The sequence below is a fragment of the Fukomys damarensis genome, unplaced genomic scaffold, assembly GCF_012274545.1.
Source record: "Fukomys damarensis isolate Sample0158 unplaced genomic scaffold, DMR_v1.0_HiC HiC_scaffold_16, whole genome shotgun sequence".
Lineage (NCBI taxonomy): Eukaryota > Metazoa > Chordata > Mammalia > Rodentia > Bathyergidae > Fukomys > Fukomys damarensis.
In genome coordinates this window covers 62,259,511-62,278,828 of record NW_022900928.1, presented here as the reverse complement: position 1 = coordinate 62,278,828, position 19,318 = coordinate 62,259,511, and the positions used below count along the sequence as shown (strand labels likewise).

The 19,318-nt window shown below is 45.8% G+C and overlaps 1 protein-coding gene across 5 annotated transcripts in view; it reads right to left on the bottom strand.

Moving 5' to 3' along the window:
* The window catches only part of Zbtb16 (zinc finger and BTB domain containing 16), a 179,642-nt gene that overhangs the window by 155,685 nt on the left and 4,639 nt on the right, over positions 1-19,318 (bottom strand). The gene's annotated exons all lie outside the window — the stretch shown is intronic.

Genomic DNA, 19,318 nt, shown 5'->3' with positions numbered 1-19,318 from the left:
ATGAACCATGGTCTTAGCTACTTTTCTCATTGCTGAGACAAAATACCTGACCCCCAAAGTTAAAGGAGGAAAGGTTCATTTAGCTCACAGAGGTTTCAGTCCATAATGGCCTGGCTCTAAAGCAGGGGGGCTGGCAGACAGGCATCACAGAGGAGAAAACAGTTCATGATGGGCAGAAGGCAACAAAGCAACAAGGGATGACCACAGCTCTTTCTATCCCCTATGTCTTATCCAGGCTACTTAGGGTGGGCAGCACTCACACCCTTTTAATCCCAGGTGCCCTTGATCCTAGCACTGTACCATGGATCAATTCCAGCATCCTATGGAGCAATTCTAGATCCAGCCACCTCTGAAAAGCCCCACCCATGACCACATGAGGCTTTGAGGAGACATCAAGCCATAACAGCCATCATTGCTATCCTCACAGGATGTCCGCTGTGGCTGGGGGACAAAACACAGGCCTAGGGTAGCCGGAACACAGCAGAGCTCATGATTAAACAGTGCACACTGTAAGAGACAAACAGGAGGGAGCTGCTGAGCCCCAATCCCAGAGATCCTGGAGTAGGTCTTAGTGGCCAGATGGCACAGGGAGACAGAAGAAAGGACTGGACAGTCCAGGTGGCAGAGGGGGTAGAAGAGTCATGAAGGCCAAAAACAAAAGCTCTTTCGTTCCAGACCTGCCCTCCTAGAAGGTGCCTGGCTCCTCTAGGACAGGGCTGAGTTTGCGCTGCTGAGTTATATTGTGGAGGGGAGAGAAGGCTGTGAGCAAGGACAGGTGCCCGTTCAGTATCACTCCCACTGAGCTCATCAGGGCATTCCTCCTGACAAAGCAGGCTGTGAACTGTAGGTGAGAGTCAGGAGGGCTAAGCACTTTAGAATAGAGCAAACACCTAGTCCAGGCTGCTTGCAAGACTCCTGACCACCACCCCTGCCCTATCACCAAACCCTCACTCAGAGAGAGGTGGATGGCTTCTGCCCCACCCCAATCTAGCACCCTGTCCCACCATGTCCCTCCACGCTACACACCACCCTGCATGTTTCCTACACATTCATAAACTGCCACAAACTGCTCTAACATTGATAGATCCAAACTCCCCCTTTCAATGCCTTGCCCTATTCCAACATCTGGCCAAATGCCACCTCCTCCATGAAGTCCTCCTGAATCTCTTCCTCTCCTCTGCTGCCTCTATATCTCACTTATATGATAGTTGAGCATATGGTCAACACATAGCCATATTGACAAGGCTGTCATTGTTTCACTGTGAGTACTTACATGCATTTATTTAGATTAGGCCTGGGATTTAACTCAGAGGTTCCACTGCCTGCCATTTTTTTTTGTTTGTTTGTTTTTGTTTTTGTTTTTGGTACCGGGAGTCGAACTCATGTCCTTGTGCTTGCGAGGCAGGCGCCGGAACCACTGAGCTAAATCCCCAGTCCACACATCCCATATTTAGATCTCTGTACTACCCATAGCACTCAGCAACCACCCTGCACACAGTAAGCACTCAGTCAATGGCTAAGGCCTCCCTGTTCTGGAGACTTCTTCAAACCACGAATGGTGATTCACTAATGGGTCTTGATGAACATTTTTAATGAAACAATATAGACAGCACAGAAACAAAGCTATCAAAGAGTGTAGCAAAGATAAACAGAGTTTCCCTGAACCTTTGGCCTGAGAGATTTTCATATGTGTTCCAGACTGGGATGGTAAATGCACTGCTTCCTGTGGGCCATGGCCTTCATATTAAAAAAAAAAATTATCAAAAGTGTAATCAAAACACAACTACTGAAAAATTCCTGGGGCAACTGTCACCTGCCCCCCTACAGAACAGAGCCGTCATGGCAAGATCTAGCATGTGGACGGACAAGAGTTCTCTGTCACTGAGCACCAGGCAGGGACTCTGCCCACTAAAGCAGGAAAGCATTGGCTCCAGGTAAGCAGATCTGGGACTAGCTATGTGACTAACAGGCCATAGGACTTAACCCTTGGTTAGCCAGACTCTGCCCCTGAGCATTGGTTCATCTAAGCAATAGCTGTATTTTACACTCAGAAAGCACTGCTCCTAGCTGGTCCAGAGTGACACAACCACTTCCCAGGCCTGCTCACTCAGGGCCCCACTGGAGAGGGCATGTGACTGACCTGGGCCTGGCTGCACAGGGCTCTGGGGCCATACACTGGGTGGGGGTGGGGCTCCCACATGGCCTCACCTGCCTGCCGCCCCACTCACCACCACCCCACAGAAGTCACGCAGCCCCACCACAGATCTCTACATAAGGTCAATAGCCTCCCTCCTCAGGAGCTCTTCTCACTCTAAATAATGAATTTCTCAGCCCTAATTAATCCAAGGAAAGGGATGATATACATTTCTCTGTTGCTTTAAGTTACAGGCAAGTTGGACACTTTGAGGGAAGAGCAGCCTCAAGCTAAAGGGTCAGATAAGCTAAAATCAATACGAGTCACTGCCTCCGAATCTTTTAAATCACCACCTTCCCTCCTCAGACCATCCCTGAGCTAGATCACTACAGTGGACAAGATCACACCTACCCATCTGCCAGAAAACTTAAAAATAAAAAATAAATTACTGCAGCCTCTGGAAGCAATCAGACAACTCAGAACCAGGAAAATAACCTGAAAGTATACAACCAACACAACAGGAAGGAGACACTTAGAGGACATATTAATACACATACAACTTTCTAAAACAGAGTTGTAAGCCTGATTCTCCTACAAATTGGTCAGTCACCTGGTTATGCCGCTAGTGTCATCCCGAGGGGATCAACCAGTGATATAAAATCTACAATCTCAGAAATACCTAAGAGAGGGTCATGAAAGTGATAAGATGGACCAAAATTACGGTATACAGAAACTACCACTTCAACAGGGAGCACACCAGGGCTGTGACCATAGTTTCTGTGACCCACAACCTCAGATAGAGTGGCTGGCACATCAAGAACAATCTGAAAAAAAGAACAACTACTCGGGAGTGGGAATATCCCTCTGCTGGGAGACCCAGGCGAGGCTGGTGGCAGAGCCCCACGAGAGCTTCCAGGTAGAACTGGCCATAGACTCCCTTCCACCCACCCCAGACAGTAGAATAGGACAACACTAGATGCCCAGGTGGTGGTTCTGCTGCTCCCTAAGAGGAGCAGGGCACCGATGCTGGGACTCCCTATCCATCCTGTTTGCGAGAGCTGTCTGGCAGGGAGGGAAATGGGGCACAATACATGTCCTACCACTGATCCCTGCAACCAGCCCTTGGGATATCAGGAAAGTTGGCATGGCTTCTCTATAAACCAGAGTCCCCAAAACCGTTTCCTAAAGCTGGCCTCCAGAAACCAGTGGGATTCAAGCAGGGAGAAGACTACACCACACCTCTGGAATTTCTTGCATTTAGGAACTGTTTTGTTTTGTTTTGGGGTAAGATGCCAAGTAAGACTGTCCCCCTTTCTTAAAAAAAAAAAAAGAAGACAAAGAAAGAGAAAAACAAACCATCCAAACCCCTGCAGCAGCCCAGAGCACGCGGCCCTGTGGGCGGCCTACACGGGCTTCCTTTATACAACCACAAAAAAGGTGCCAGCGGAGCCAGCAGCAAGGGGCTCGGCCGGCCCTGCCAGGCTGGATACTCCTCCGTTGAGGTTAGCAGTTACCCCAGGGCCAGGAGCCACTTGGGCAAACAGCCTGTGCCCCGCATTACACAATGTCAGGCCTTATCTCCCCGGGCCACTGTCGGTTTGCAGACATTGCGTACTTCAACAACCACAGCGGAGACTGGCCCACGGGAGATAGCCGTCTCTGCCTGCTATCAGGGAGGCGGGAGGGGAGGCAGGGCGGTTAGCCTGATTGCAGACGTTCGGGTTTCTATTAAAAGAGAGGCAGAGGCATGGTAACAGTCCAGAAGACCCGCTCCACACTGTCACTTCCTATGATCCTGCTGGCTGAAGCCGCCGTCCTCAGCACCCTGTCCCAGGCCCTCTACCCACTGAGAAGAGGTCACAAGGGTCTATTCCATGTCCATTCTTGGTACGGCACTAAATAGGAGATGTTAGGGAAGGGTTTCCCTGTGGGCTGAAGATCGCCCCCTAAACTCCTTTTCAGACCGCCTTCTGCAGGCAGGTACAAGCAGGGCACAGCTGCAGCATGCTTAGTAATGTCAGCATGGCACTCTGGTCACATCATCATCCTTCAACACCTTCAAAGGCTCCCAACTGCCCAGGATAAAGTCCAAACTTGAATAACAGCTACAGTTATTGAGCAATTATATTGTTCTAGGCAGAGTAGGGTGTGTTAAATACATTCCCTAAAATCCCCCCAGAATCTTCCAGTCCACAGTGCTTTATGGCCATAGCCACATAGTTTCTGAATGGCAGGGTGAGAATCTGACCTGAGGACTACTGGGCTGTGATCCCCAGCTCTTGTCAGTTCTTGCCATGCTGCCTTCTCTGTGCTTTGCCAGGCATTTATTGTACAGCCATGGGACCCCTAACTGCCACTGCAGCATGAGTCACCCTCGGCCCTGCCAAAGAAGCTACTCTTCAATCGCTCCCCCTGGCCCTGACTACCAACGTTTCTTTTTCTGTCCTTGTTTTCAAATTCTACTTATCAATGGAGTGTGGCAGCACACACCTGTTATCCTAGGACCGTCGGAGGCTAAAGCCTTAAGATTCCAAATTTCCAGCCTATCCTGGACAACTTAAGAGACTGAGACCCAGTCTCAAAAAAGAAAAGTACTAGGGATGTGGCTCAGGGCAAAGGTCCTGAATTCGATCCCCAATAACACCGGGAAAAAAAAAAAGAAGATGAAGAAGAAAATCCTATTCACTAATATCCCACACTCAGATGCTTCTTTATCCCAGATCCTTGCACTTAGTATAACTGCCATTACAGGGTTATTGGTAAAACTGTTGTCTTAGTCTCCTTCTCTCTGTTAGGAAGCCCCTCAAGGGAAGAGACCTCATCTATCCTGTGTCCTACTGCTTATCACCGTATTCCAGGGCCTCCCCCAGTGCCCAGCATACATTCATTCAACAAAGTTTCACAGTTAAAAGGGGATCATCTAAACAGAAGCCATTTGATCTCTGAAATCATCATCATCTTCCCATTATTCTCTATTGTCTGCCATAGTGACCGGCACACATAATTTAAGTATTTTTAACTCCACTTTTCCAATTATAAGCTCCTCAGGGCAAGACCCATGTCTTACTTATCTCTTTATTTCAAAACCCCTAGCATAGGGCATCAACCATAAATTTTAAGGACTTGAGGTACATTAGTCTACTCAGGCTGGCAGCAGAAAAGTAAGTTAAGTTAGTTAGTTATTTTCCGGTACTAGGGATTAGACTAGGACCTTGCACTTGCCAACCAGGCACAGCATCACTGAGCTACATCCTCAGCCGGTTTTTTGTTTGTTTGTTTGTTTTAAGCAGAAAAGTTAATGAGGACACCAAAAGACAAGTCTCCATGACAAAACCCACCCAACACTCCTCAGAGACAAAGATTTGAAATTGTTCTCAATTTGGTGTTTTCCTCTTACTCCCTCCCTGGTGGAAGTGGGGCACAGACCTAGGCAGGATAGAAAAGGAAGACCTAAATTAGAAGACTGGGAGTGAGAGATCTAGTTCTGGTCCTGGTTAGCCACTAGCAAGGTCACTTGCTATGTGACCTTGGGGAAATCACATGACCTCTCTGGATCTCCAGTAATTCTTCCCTAAATGACCATTTTGAAATAAAGGGTTTTTAAGGGGCCTGCCGGCTCGAGCATTCTATGATTCTTGAAAGCTCACTCTCAGCGGGTGGTGAGAAAAGGGATAAAGTCAGGGGCATCCAGATTCTCCCTCAGTATTCTTCTTCAACCCTCCAAAAATACACAAACCTCAGCTAGGGAATATGCCAGGCTCTCGCATTAGCAAGAATGAGAAGCACGATATGAATATGGATCTGAAATAAATGAAGAAGGAAAAACAGATACGGAAATGGATTTTCAATAAATAGCTTCCCTCTAATTCAACCTGAATTTTTTCCCACATATGTATACTTTCACAGATCCAGTTTGGGAGCATTCAAATTAGCACGACCTGGCCTTAAATACTGTGCAAAACACATAGTAAGCATTTTGCTTTTATTTATGCCATCAATGGTTTCAATGGGGATGACTCATCCTTCCTCTTTAACACGCTGTTCTAATATGGTTTACTATAAATAATGCAGAGAGAGAGCAAGCAAGTCTGCACTTGGGGCCCGCACAGCCAGGTCACAATAGTGCCAGGCCCAGACAATCCTAAGATGCGTCTCAGTTCCACAGATGGGCAAGAGATGGCTCAGTGAAGAGGAAAGCAAACATTCCTCCCTCTACACTCCACATGCCTGGGGCAGGTACCACTACTAGGAAGAGGAGCTGGTGGATGCTGAGTCTGCTCCCAGTATGAGGCTGGGATCTGAATACACACACCCTGTTAGCCTCCCAGAGCCCTCCCCGGACCACCGTGCCTCCCTCCCTTATGCCTTGGGACACATCAGGATCAAAACTCAATCCATTCTTTGTGGCCCCAAGAAACATCTACTGCTGATGGCCCAAGCTGCTTTTTCCTTTTTTAAGTTCCTCCCAGGAGCCCAAACTCACAGGAGGCCAAACCACAAATACAGAAACATTACAGAAATGAGAGGCGTCTCCCCTAACCCAGGCCATCGAGAAGGCAACTCCTTCCTCTGGGATTCCAGCCACGGCAACCAGAAACCATAAGCCCCTTGGCCTGTTCCCCCTCTCACCCAAGAGGTGAGGCTGACATCCTCCCCAGGGCCAAGCTGACAAGCCCTGTCCTTCTAGAACCTACCCTGCAAAGCAGACTCAGCTCACCCCACGGTGCTTTTCACTCACCATATTCTCACTTGTCCCTGAACTATTCTGATCATTTCCCAAAGTCAAATCTACCCTCCCAAAAGAGAACTCAAAGGAATGTAGCACAGACTTTTTGAAATCCAAAAGATTTCCAAAACATTCAAGGCTGCAGCAGCACCACAGGATTAAAGGATCCTTTATTAGATATGTGGCTTCTTTTCAACAGCTGCAGCACTTTGCAAATGAGGACCTTTGTACTCACAATGCACTCACATTATTCACCTATGATTTCACCTGCTGGGTGCTGGTACAGAGTCCCACCATCATCGATTTAGCAGCACCCAAAACAAAGATTTCTCTAGTTCCTTTCATAGTTTCTCCCTTCAGCCAAAATAGCAGGAAGAGTTTAGCTCTTGAAAGAGCCTAGCTCTACAGCTCCATCGTAGCCCTTTACCCAGCACCATATCTCTGCGGCACTACGTACTAATACATAGTGTATACTCATGACCACAGACAAGGTGGTCATTTTTTACAAGACAGGGAATAGGAGCTCAGAGATGCTAAACAACGTGTCCAAGACAGACAGCAAATAAAGTCTAAAGCCTAGGTCTTCATTCAGCATGCCTCACCCAAAAGCCCATGTTCTTTCCATCACTCCACACTGACCCTAGAAAACACCTCTTCCACCATCTCCCAGAAAGGCTCTTTCTTCAATGAGGAGCCCACCCCAGCCCTACCCCTAATTGCTGGGCTGTATTTCACTATCTTCAGCATCTCCTGAACTTTGTGCTTAGCTGTTCCAACTTCCTGGTAAATCTTTCCCCGTGGATCCCCTGCTTTAAATAGCATGCTCCATGATCAGCAAACAGTACAAGGACATCAAAACAAAGCTATCAGTTGGGTGCCTGGCTTTAGCAGCCAGTCCAAACTCTTTTGTTTGATTCTCAGACAGCTTATTGACTAGGTGATGGGGTCAGAAGTTTTCTCTTCACCTAGCCTCTTTCAGAAGAAGCGGCAAATTCAGGACAGGTAGAAAGAGTCCAGTCTTCTAAGAGTTCAGACAGACAGTTTCATTAAGCGCCAGTGTACTTACCAGCCAATTTGTAGGGCAGGGAGAGGGTTAAGGGAAAAAAGGTAGGAACCAAAGAAGCAGAGATTACCTGCACCCTGTCCCCACTTCCATGATGTGGGCACAGGCAGCCCACTCAAAGCAATGTTCCCAGAAACACTGCACATTCACGGGAAGAGTAGCTGAGAGAAGGAACACTGATCCACTCTGCAATGCTGCCATGTTTGACAAGACCTCTGTTCTTTTCCATCAGGCTCTTTTGCACATCTCCACTCCAATCTGAATCAGGATTTTGTCTCCCCAGCTGGTTCCCCCTTCTAAACACACCATCCCTCACCCTGACCCCAATAGTTTATCTTTGCATATTGGAAAACCTGGCATTTATCAAGTCATCTACTCCTCATAGACTGTTCAACAGACCACAGGGGTTATCAGTGGAGCTGATGTAGGAAGATAAACAGCAACCTCTTATGCAAATAGCACTAAGAATGTGGGTCTGGCTATAGGACAAAAGTAGATTTTTAGAAGAACGTGTATTGTAACACTTTTCTTCAATTCCAACACTTAGAAACCTGAAGAATTTGGAAAATATTCTCTAGTGGGTTTTCCCTCCCTTTCTAGCAAGGTGGACCAGATGTGTCTGTAGGTCTTTCCAGGGAAGAAGGATAGCTTCATGTCAGACTAAAACGAGTCCTCTCTGTGGCCATAAGCTTCACCTCCTTGCAAAAACCATTTCGCTTGCAGGAGCCTTCAGACCCACTGGACGGTGCTTTGTTCTGACTAAGGAGGTGAAGCAGTTCCAGAGAGAGAGAGAGACAGAGAGAGAGAGGGAGAGATTCTCCAAGGCGGGTGTGGGGTCAGAGGGTGCTGGGAAAGAAAATCCATAGCAAACCAAAAGTTCATGCAGAGATACAGCCTGCATAACCAGGAGATACTCTGATGTCTGCTTTTGTAGGGACAGAGGCAGACAGCAGCCCTGGGTCCAGGTGGCATCTTTTCAAACTCTTCTCATTATTCTAAGAGTAAACTCACATCAAGAACCACGAGGCGAATGGCTCCAAGTGACAAAAGAATTGCACACAGCAAGCTGCTTCTCACACTAGGCTACAGGCTGGGGAGGGGGAAAATGGGAGAATGACAGAATCCAGGGCTGGCCAGAATGAAAGACTGAATGGAATAGGCTAATTTACACAGGAAGTGAGCACTTACCAGACCCTTCATCTCAACACACAAAACCCTCGGCCATATCTGGAAGCAATTACATCCAGTTAACATGATCTGCTTGCCACTAAAATTAACTGCAAACAGAAATATTTTTCACTTTTGCCATGAAGGGGGTGCCAAGATTCTGCCTATTCTGTGCCACCATAACCCCCGCCCCATTGATTCTGGCTTCTGGAGAATATTTAGCAGCTACTCAGCTCAAAAAAAAAAAAAAATAGTGGATTAACTGTGAAGAATAGAAGGGGGAGAGAGGTCCACCGAAAACCAGCGTGTAGAAGAATTGAAGAGAGGGCCCTAAATGGGTCTGCAACCCTTACAAGTCCAGTATGGTTCTCTACATTGAACTTCAGGGAAAGAAGAGTGTTTTTAGAGCCACCCGATTTAGCAGCCACTTCACTTTGTTTTTAGGGACCGGCTTTCTCCCTTCTGCCAGGGGGGCGGTGGGGGGGATGCAGGGAGGTAGACTCACACATGCTAGCAAATCCTTAATTTAGCAGATCATTTAGGGGACAACTGTCACGATTTAACTTTTACATTGAACATTTCCAATCTCTACTCAACAAACATCTTCAAAGCAGCTTTCACCTGCCCTAAGCCAGGCAGGCGCTCTTTTTGTTTGAGACACGCAGCCTTTCCCCATTAAGGGACGAAGAGAATCCCAAAGGACATAAGAATTCGCCTTCTGTGACTGTGTGTACCCGGGAGCGAGCCCGTTTCCCCTTCTCCTCTACTCCCTGACCATCCTTTCTCATCCTTTCTCTTTGCACCCAACCTCACAACCAGCTAAGAACTTATTTTGATTTTTCCATGGACTGCTGTCAACGATGCAATAAATGCCAAAGACAGATGGACAGATTTGTTTTAAAGATCCTGAGGAGGCGTCATCTTCATCCCCTCCCCTGCAGCCCCTCTTTCTGGGCCAGGCTCTGGCATACATCCCCTCAAAGTGCAGTTCACTCCTTTGTCATCAGGGACCTTAAAACAAAAACAAAAACAAAAACAAAATAGCAGCAGCAGCAGCAGCCACAGGAGCAGAAGCAACGCATCCATTTGCCAGACAACTCACAAACATCTTTTCTAAAAGAGTCAGGCAGAAGTTTTCCTCAAGAATGAGGTCAGACACTGCTGTTCTCTGCAAAAATCACATTTAGAAACATTATTCACAGGAGGGGTAAGGGGGACTAAAGTAGCTTTTCTTTAAGGACTTGGGGCTATACTGGGAAAAAGGGGTCTTGATGTGATAAAGAAAAAAAAGTGCTACACCATTCTTTCTTTTTCAAAAATCTTATTTTACAATGGAAAAATTAAAGAAGTTCAAATATTCTTTGAAGTCTATAATCCAAGGCCCAGCCACCACCTTAATGCTATGCTACAGATCTTACAGGCATCGTCCTACAACAGTACACCACCTCCATGAAGTGGCAGCATTAACTTCATCTCAGATGCGAAAGTGGGTGGCTGGGACCCTTTCCCTGGTCACACAACTTCTAAGAGGCAGTGGCTCACTTCAAACTCAGGTTCAAGTCCGGACACAATACCGTCTGGCCTGTCACATTCTGCAGCCCATAACTGTAAGAAATGTAGGTGAGAGAAAACCCTCCTCCAAGTCCTCCCCCTCCCAGACACAGCCTTGATGGCACATGGATCTTTCCTTTCCCTGACTACACAAACACACACACACACACACACACTCGGCTGTGTCACCACATAGCTCTCCAGGCATAGAAACAGTTAAGTTACCCTCACTGCATAAATCAAAAGTTCAAGGCTGCAACATACCACAATGATTCCCTCTTTACATATGACAAGAACCAGAGAGGGGCTGAAATCCCAAGCATCCTGCACGGGGTCTCCCCAGCCCGCACAGGTTATGCCACCAGGGTCAGGGCCGGAGACCTTTAGTGGCAACATTCATTTCCTGAACAGGACAAGTTCTCCTGACCATAAAGCTAATAAGAACTTCCTCGCACGGCAAGCTCCGGCTGACAGGACTACTTGTCACTGGCCATGCAGGAGGAGAGCACTGGTTCCCATTAGTGGGTTATGACTCCAGGTGCTACTAATAAGGTACATCAGCAAGAAACAAGAGCCTGCTAAGTTGTCGCTCCAACTCTGGAAGTAATCAGGCTTGGGCTGTGGGGTTGGGAGGAGCTTTCTTTAAAGAAATGGGTAGTAGGAGTGGGTTTAGCCAAGGCAGACCCCAGCAGCGTCTAACCTGCTGAATGGCTTAAATAAATAAATTTCCAACAATCCCTCCACATTTCCCCCAGCTACCATAAAAGACTCCCCCAAATTAACACTAATAATGTTTCCTAAAGCACCCCAGGCTTGATGGATCACCCTGAGGGCCATTATGGTCAGTCACATCTGCTTCTCACTATGGCAAGGAGAGTCATGCCAACAGGCCTAATGGCATTAAGATCACAACGTTCAGCTAATCCACTTAGAGAGCAACTTGGGAGAAGATGGCAGGGGGCTCAGTGGCTCCCTTGTCAGGCTGGGGTCACAAGGGAAGTGGAGGGAGAGAAAAAGGGAGGGAAGCAGCCTCATATGAGTCCCTGATGAGTGTTTTAGGTTATACTATCTCATTCCACATGTTTAAAAAACCACACTGAGAGATAGGGACTAACCTCACTTACAAAAGAGGGCCCTGAGGGTTTACACACAGTTGTCACCATGTTCACTATGTGGCCCTAGCGTTCAAACCCAGCTTTGTGCACCACCACCTTGCCTCCCATGGCAACCATGGCTTGTTGGCTTTTGTCTTGCTTTTTAACAGGCCTGTATGTAGTGGTGTGTGTATGCATATGTGTCTTTACTTCTTATTTCTGAAGGATCCAGATGGCTTTAAAGAGGTGAGAATTCTAAACTCCACTTCAGCTGACCTAGAATTTGTCCTCTTCATTGAAGTATCTGTGAATGAAGCCAGGAGTTGTTGCATTCACCTGTAATCCCAGCACTCCAGGAGGCAGAGGCAGGAGTTTACAAACTTGAGCTCAACCTGGGCAATTTAGCAAGACCCCATCTCAAAATTTTAAAGAAAGAAAGAAAGACGAGGGGAAGGAAGGAGGGAAGGAAAAGAGAGGGAAAGAAGAAAAAAAAAAGAGAGAGACTGAGTCTTCTAATAACTTTCTCCGTCATACCCTGCTGTTTGAAGAAGTTCTTCTCTTACCTAATTTCAACCCTTCCTACTACAATGCTGAACACAATCCGTTTGAGCTGAACAAAATCAGGTCTTGAGCACAGAGTGGAAAGTAAGTTAGGAATTTAGAATGAAGCAAGTTTTTTCTAGTCCTTAGCCGAAGTTTCCATGCTGACAATGAAGTACTAGGTCCCCTCCTCGCAGCTGCAGAGATAAGCCACAAGCAGGCAAAACCCAACCATAGTTTTTCCAGACTAAGCCAGCATAATAAGGACACAGGGGCTTTTAAGGGGAAACAGTAGAAAGGGGAATTTCTGATTATGCCTGAGTGAAATTAACAGCATGGGGTTTTTATTTTTGTAAATGGGTTTCTTTCTCTCCCCCTTTTTTTTTTTTTGTTTGATTTTCAAGTCAGCATAAAAAGTTTCTATCCCTAGAAGCCGGTTTCTCTGTGTTAGTAAGCAACATCACAGTACTCCTCGAATCTATGTGGCCAGAAGCCCCCAGTGACCTGAACCCCTTGCTTTAAGCAGCACTCGAACTCTACTCCTCTCAAGCCATCAGAAGAAAAGCACTGGGTCACCGGCTTCAGCAAACACGGAACCAGAGATGTGGGCACAACCTGGCATCACAATGGCTAACTCCACTAATCTCTAGGGCTTTCCTTGTCCCCCTCAGGGACGTGAAACCAACACCCTCCTTATAGGGCACAGACTCTGACACAGATCAAGCATTCAAAACAGTGTTGCCAAATCCACTCTTTGCAGCCTCCTGAGAGTAGGAACTCTGGACTGCCCAGAACCTGGGAGCCCAGTCAAAGGCTGTTCTTAGTAAGGCTGCATCCGTGCTCCTCCACTCTGCCTCCCTGCAGTGACTCACATGCCTGGCCATGTCCACAGGCAATAGGACACTGCATCAAGAGCTGCATTTGGACCTGACAGCAGTGGAGTCTGCCTGGCTAAATTTAAACAAGAACTGGAGTGACTCACCAGACCTCAGGTCAATGGGACAGAGAGTACCCTGGCTACCACAGCACAAGAGATAGCCTCTCTTCCCAGGGAAGGTGCAGGCACACGCTGTCTCAGCCCCTAACATGCAGCACCCCAGGCTACAGCTCTACAGCGCTAGATGGGAAGACACCCTGTGTTAAAGAACTGCGTCTGGAGAAAGCACAATCGGGACCAAAACGCACACATTTCACCCTGCACTGATGACATGCCACACTTCCCAACAGCAACAGGGATACAAAAACAAACACATTTGGAGTATGTACACTGCGCCACCATTCCATGCATGGGATAAATACTCACCGTTTTACTCCTTATAAAAACCTCCTAAAGAGGTACTGTCATTATTCCCATTTTACAAAAGAGCAGAAGCACAGAGAGGCTGAGTAACACAAATGCAGTCACACAGTTGTAGTCTGACTCAGAAAGTCAGAACACTGTGGGTAAAATGTGGGGCTAGAGGTGTCTGGGGAATAGACACATCTTTCTTTCTACCAAAATAATTGCCAAAGAGTAAGCACTTTCATCAAACATACCTGAAATAGAATTTGACTAAGAAAGTCTTTAGTTATGGAAAATTCAAGAACCCTCAAGTTACATAGTATTCATCTAACAAGACTCTTATGTCATACCTGGGCTTTCATGTGAACTTGTTCTAAGGTCATTAATAAAAAAATTAAAGTGATTGGAAAATTTACCTGAATTAGCAAGAAATCAAAGCACTACATATGACATTTGATTTTTAACAGCTTAAGATAATGACATTTTAAAAATTCAAAATACTTTTCCTAGAACACACAGGAGGAAAAAGTGTTGCTAAATTCTAGCTACCTCCCCCGCTGCCAGAAATCAGCAGCTCTATCACTAGTGACCACAAATTAAAAGGGGACTTCTCACTCATGAAAGAGTAGGCAACTTTTCTCTACTGAAAATCAAAGAAATCATCTCAAATATTCTAAGAGTTCAGTCTAGATCCCAGATGGCTCGGTAACCCTGAGCAGGTTAAAGTACTACAAAACAAAGTCACAGCAGACAGAATCAAATCAAACCAATCCCAATCCCATCTTGGCCAGCTGACCTGTCAATCCAGACTCCAAAACTCAGCAAAATGCAATTGACCAAAATAACTTCATGAAAATTTAAGTGGGTGCACAAAGAGTAAAGAAATTTTTAAAGAGTTCAGCAACTGAGAAAGACTTCATCTAAGTGACCTCTTTTACAAATGAAGAAAATAAAGCCTGGGATGAAAAAGGGGCCAACAGTAGTAATGCAACTAAAAAATGCAGAACTGAGTCTAGGGCCCAGGCCTCCATAAGAACAGGGAATGCCACTGCAAAGCCACTGACCATCTTACTAACTTCACAACCAAAGACATCTCTGAGAGACCATATTTCCAGGAGTCCAGGAGGTTCCAAAGTGAAATCATTCATCATCCCTGAAAGGATACTTCCTGGAAACAGAAATGGATTCAAGAAGGATTTGGGCAAATCTGTGAATGACAGAGTAGCCATAAATAGCTACTAAGAGAAGCTTGTGCACACCTGACCTTTAGAATTGACGTCAAGGATGATGGTGATAGCCACTAAAAGTGGCAACTCAAGGATGGTATTGGCAACCAAAGACTGACTAGGTTAGATAGATATGACCTAGAACAGCACTGGTCATGTTCTTATATGGCCTGCTATAGAGCACCCAGGACTATGAACTAGATGGCAAGAAGGGTGCCTGGCTCTACCCATTTATAGCTAGCTGTGTGACCATGGGCAAATCACTTACCTGATTCAAATCTTGTTTGTAAACTGGGGCCAAAAATGGTCCACAATCCCTTGTCCAAAAACATTAGATGCTTCAGAAATCTGAATTGTTTTGATTTTAGAAAGACATTCTGGTTTCTCTGGGTTTAACAGCTCCAGTGGAGTCAAGGCAGCATTCTATAAACACATTAATAGTTTTGCAGCAAAACATATGAATATTCAAAGTAAGCAGGGTAAATACAGCCTTACATCAGTTCAGATCCATTTTTGCCACTGACTTTGCTGCAAACTTATACAAAACCTGTCAGCTTTCAGAGTTTTTTTGTATTTCTTAATTACAGAACTGGGATTATATGGCCCTATACCCACGTAGAGAAGGTTCTAAGTTTAGAAAAGGTAAATTCATTAAGAGGCTTTGTGAAGAAGAAAGAGCTACAACTCATAATAGGCATTATGAATATTGTTGCTATTGCTATCATTATTCCACAGCGTACCTTATTCCAAACAGCATACCTTATTCTTATAACCTGTTATAATTCTTATAACATCAGAGAGACCTAGCAGAAAGATTAAAGAGAACCAGGAGATCGAGGAAACCTCTAACCTCCAAAAAGTGGACTAAACCAAGGTAAAGGGCTATTGGCTCTCTACACAGTCCACCACTGAAATCAGAGCAGCTAGCCATCTGTGACCAAGGAAGAGTCAGGCAGGACTCTTGACATCTCAGCCATGTGGCTCTTGCAACCTCCAGTAAACACCAAGATACCTCTGAGAAAGGCTGCAAGGTAGGTCCGGGGAGCTGGCTAAGATGATTCCCTATTGTTCCTAGCCCCACTAGATCAAGCAAGAGTTCTAACTCAGTCTGTACAAGACGCTCCCTGCAGTTGACCCGAGGGCTTATCTGTATAAGATCTAGAGGCTCCCATATAGGATTCAGACCCCAGTCTGATGATGCACAGCTAAATCCCGAAATATATTAAAGCAAGGCTCTGGGATCCTGGGGAGACCTGGGGGCTATAAAATGATGACTATGTTCACACTTAGTCAACTATGCTGTTACCTGTGATCTTATCATTTACATGTACAATACATGTAATGATAATGGTAACATGCATCTGGCCCAGGTGAGCTGGTTTCTAGACCATATCCAGACAAGCCCACATGCCGAACTCTAGCCTTTCAGAGAAAGAAGAGAGGGCTGGGGATTTAGCTTAGTGGTTCTGGCACCTGCTTCGCAAGTGCAAGGACCCGAGTTTGATCTTGGTACCAGGAAAAAAAAAATCCAAGAGAAAGAAGAGAAACTAAATTAGAGGGAGAGTCCTGTCTTGCAGAAGCCTGCAAGATCCTCTCTCAAACACTATGCTCTATAATATGAGCCCACTGGGAAGATTCAGGGGTAAAGTTTGCTGCCTGGATAATGCTGCTGATCCGTCAGATCTTCTCACTGTCTGCCTGCCTTCCTTCCAGTTCCATTAGGAAAGGAACCTCTATCCGATTTACCCAAGTGGTCTTTGTCTGCTCTTCCCAATCACCCATAACTGTATTTGGAATTGTTTTGTATCTTGCCATCCATGACAAGACTGTAATATACACAATTTCACTAAGTTCTATTCCAGCTATCTGTCCAGCCATCTTCCCCCTTACTTCATACCAGCTTGGGATCAAGTCACGGAGGAAATTTATAGATAAAAATTCAGTAACAAACTCTTCCTGCCTCACTTCCCAACAATCTGCCTTTTTCTTCCCCTCTAAAGCAAGAATAGCTCCTCGGCACTATGTCTTTACCAACGCTCTAGTCTTAAAATATAATAAACCTGGAGCCCATCATTTTATCATGGCCATCATTGTTGCATCTGTAGCCATTTCCACAGCTTTTTGGTATGGAAAATTTCCCACTGATTTTTGTGTCTCGCTCTTTTGTTTGTACTGATCGTGGTGATGATTTTTCTTCCAAGAACATTTTTCAGACTGTTGATAGGCTGAGGGTTGGGAGAGAGAGAGAAGAGTAGAAAATGGAAAGGTAGCACATTAATCCTGGAGCTTTGAGGATGCGAGAGAGGAAAATGCCTCTCAGAAATCACATCTATCCTGGAGCTAAGGGGTCACTGTTCAGAGTCAGGGCTGAGCCCACACAGGAAGACCATCTCTCCCCTCCATGATTTTCTCAGACCTGCACTCCTCATTACCCAAGACTTTGCCCCCAGATCTAGCTTCTCAGGCAGCAGCAGCTGACTTTTCCGCACTAGGTCAAAAAGCACATTCTCCTTGTCAGCAGCCCCTAGCATGACACTGAGGATTCCTGGACCAGTGCTTCACCATTACAAGCTCACAAGGACAGAGACATCCTTGCATCACTTCATAGGCAACACAGACCCTATAGAAGGTAGCACTGGGACCACTGCACACTGGAATCCAGAGCCTACAAGGACAATGCAGTGAAAGGCAAAAGCAAGATGGGGACAGAAAGACCAGTCCCCAGTTTATGGGTGATGAGGTACTACTGGCAGCTCTAGTGACATCTTGATTTTGCTTCATTAATTTAGCACCAACCCTTAGGACCACATCCACTCTAAAACATGAGTAAGGGCCGGGGATTTATCTCAGTGGCACCATGTCTGCCTCACAAGTGCAAGGTCCTGAGTTCAATCCCTGGCACCAAATAAATAAATAAATAAAACACGAGTAAAACAAAGTTTAGAAAGCTTAAATAATTATCCCAAACTTTCACCACTAGACATGGCTAATTAACTCACCCACCAACTTTGGACTAAAATATGGTAAACCCTTCATTTCTCCAGAGAAATAAGGGGCCCACCAAATAGGAATTTGAAGCTCCCAGGGGAGTGACATCTTTTGTGGCCCTGTCTGGTAAAGGAAAGTAATCAGGACCTAAAGGGAGTCAGGAAAAAAATTTCTTTTCACCACACTCTGTATCTTATGGCACAAAGCTGAAATATTTCACATCCGGAGAAGCGGATAAATCCAGGCAAGTGTGAGGAGGGGATTTTCCTCTTTAGGAAAGTTTGAATAGAACACCAAAAACCTCAGTCTATTTCTGAGAGGTACAATCATCAAGAAGACACACCTTAGTGGCGTGTTTTTTTGTTTTTTTGTTTTTTTTTTTAACCCACCGGAAAAAAAATTGGCTACTTTTAGCTCGGAGGCACTTTCCACAAGGTAAGTCTCAAAGCTGCCCATCAAGAGTATCCGAGCAGGTTGTAGACAGGGGTGATTAGATCAGCTTCCAGATGCTTTCACCCTACTCCACCCACTCATATCCCCCGTACCTAAATGAGCAACAGAGGAATGGGGGTGAGGAAGAGTAAGTGTCAATGTAGAGAATCTACTCAAGATGAGCAAAACAGCAAGCCCCGGGGTGTGACGGGAAATGTGATCATCAATGACTGGGTTTTGGACACCATTCATCAGGCCCAGGGCCAAGAGGGCAAAGTAATAATGGCCCTACAGTTTATGATGAAGCAGGAAAAAAACAAATCCACTACTTGATTCCCTCTATCATTGACTCTGCTTCTTCTGAGCCATCGTTAACACCTCCTGTTCTGTAGACATGATCCTATTCCACATTGGAGGACTCCAAGAGCCACAAAGTTCGAGGGAGTTAAGTCTGGATCTGAATGTAGCTCTGCCTCTTACTATCTATGTAACCCTGGAAAACAGACTCTATGATTGAGTCTTAGCATCTGCCTACATCAAAGAACATCTCTGACTTCACAGGGCTGTTGTAACAAAAATGCAACTGTAGGTAAAGCACTTGGTACTGAACTAAGCATGTCATCAGAGCTCAAAGAAAGGTTATCTCACAGAGAGGGAAAGAGAAGCCACAGGGAAGCCAGTGCTAGCCTGAAGTGGCATTTAATTCAATGTAAGGAGAAATGGCATAAAAGTGAGACTTTACAGCCTCTAAGATCCAAGGCTTATGCCCCCCTCCCCCCTTGCATTGAAATCAAATTAACAGCTCCCAAATGTGTTTGCAGAAAACAGAAAATGAGAGGGGAAAGGAGCACCAAGGTTAAAGGTTTGACGTTTGGGATCTGCAGTGTTCCTGTGGCCTGCACAGCATGCAGCCTGTGCCATCTGCCTAGGCTGTAGTCATTAGCAGCTGCCTTTACAGGGACCTGAAGCCTGGTGACATGGCCATGTCCTGACCACAGAAGACCTTCACCCTGAATCCCACTTCCTTTTCTCCTCCACTCCCACTTTGTCAGTCATTCCAAGCAAAGAAGTATGGGCAAAACAGCAAAAAAAAAAAAAAAAAAAAAAAAAAAAGA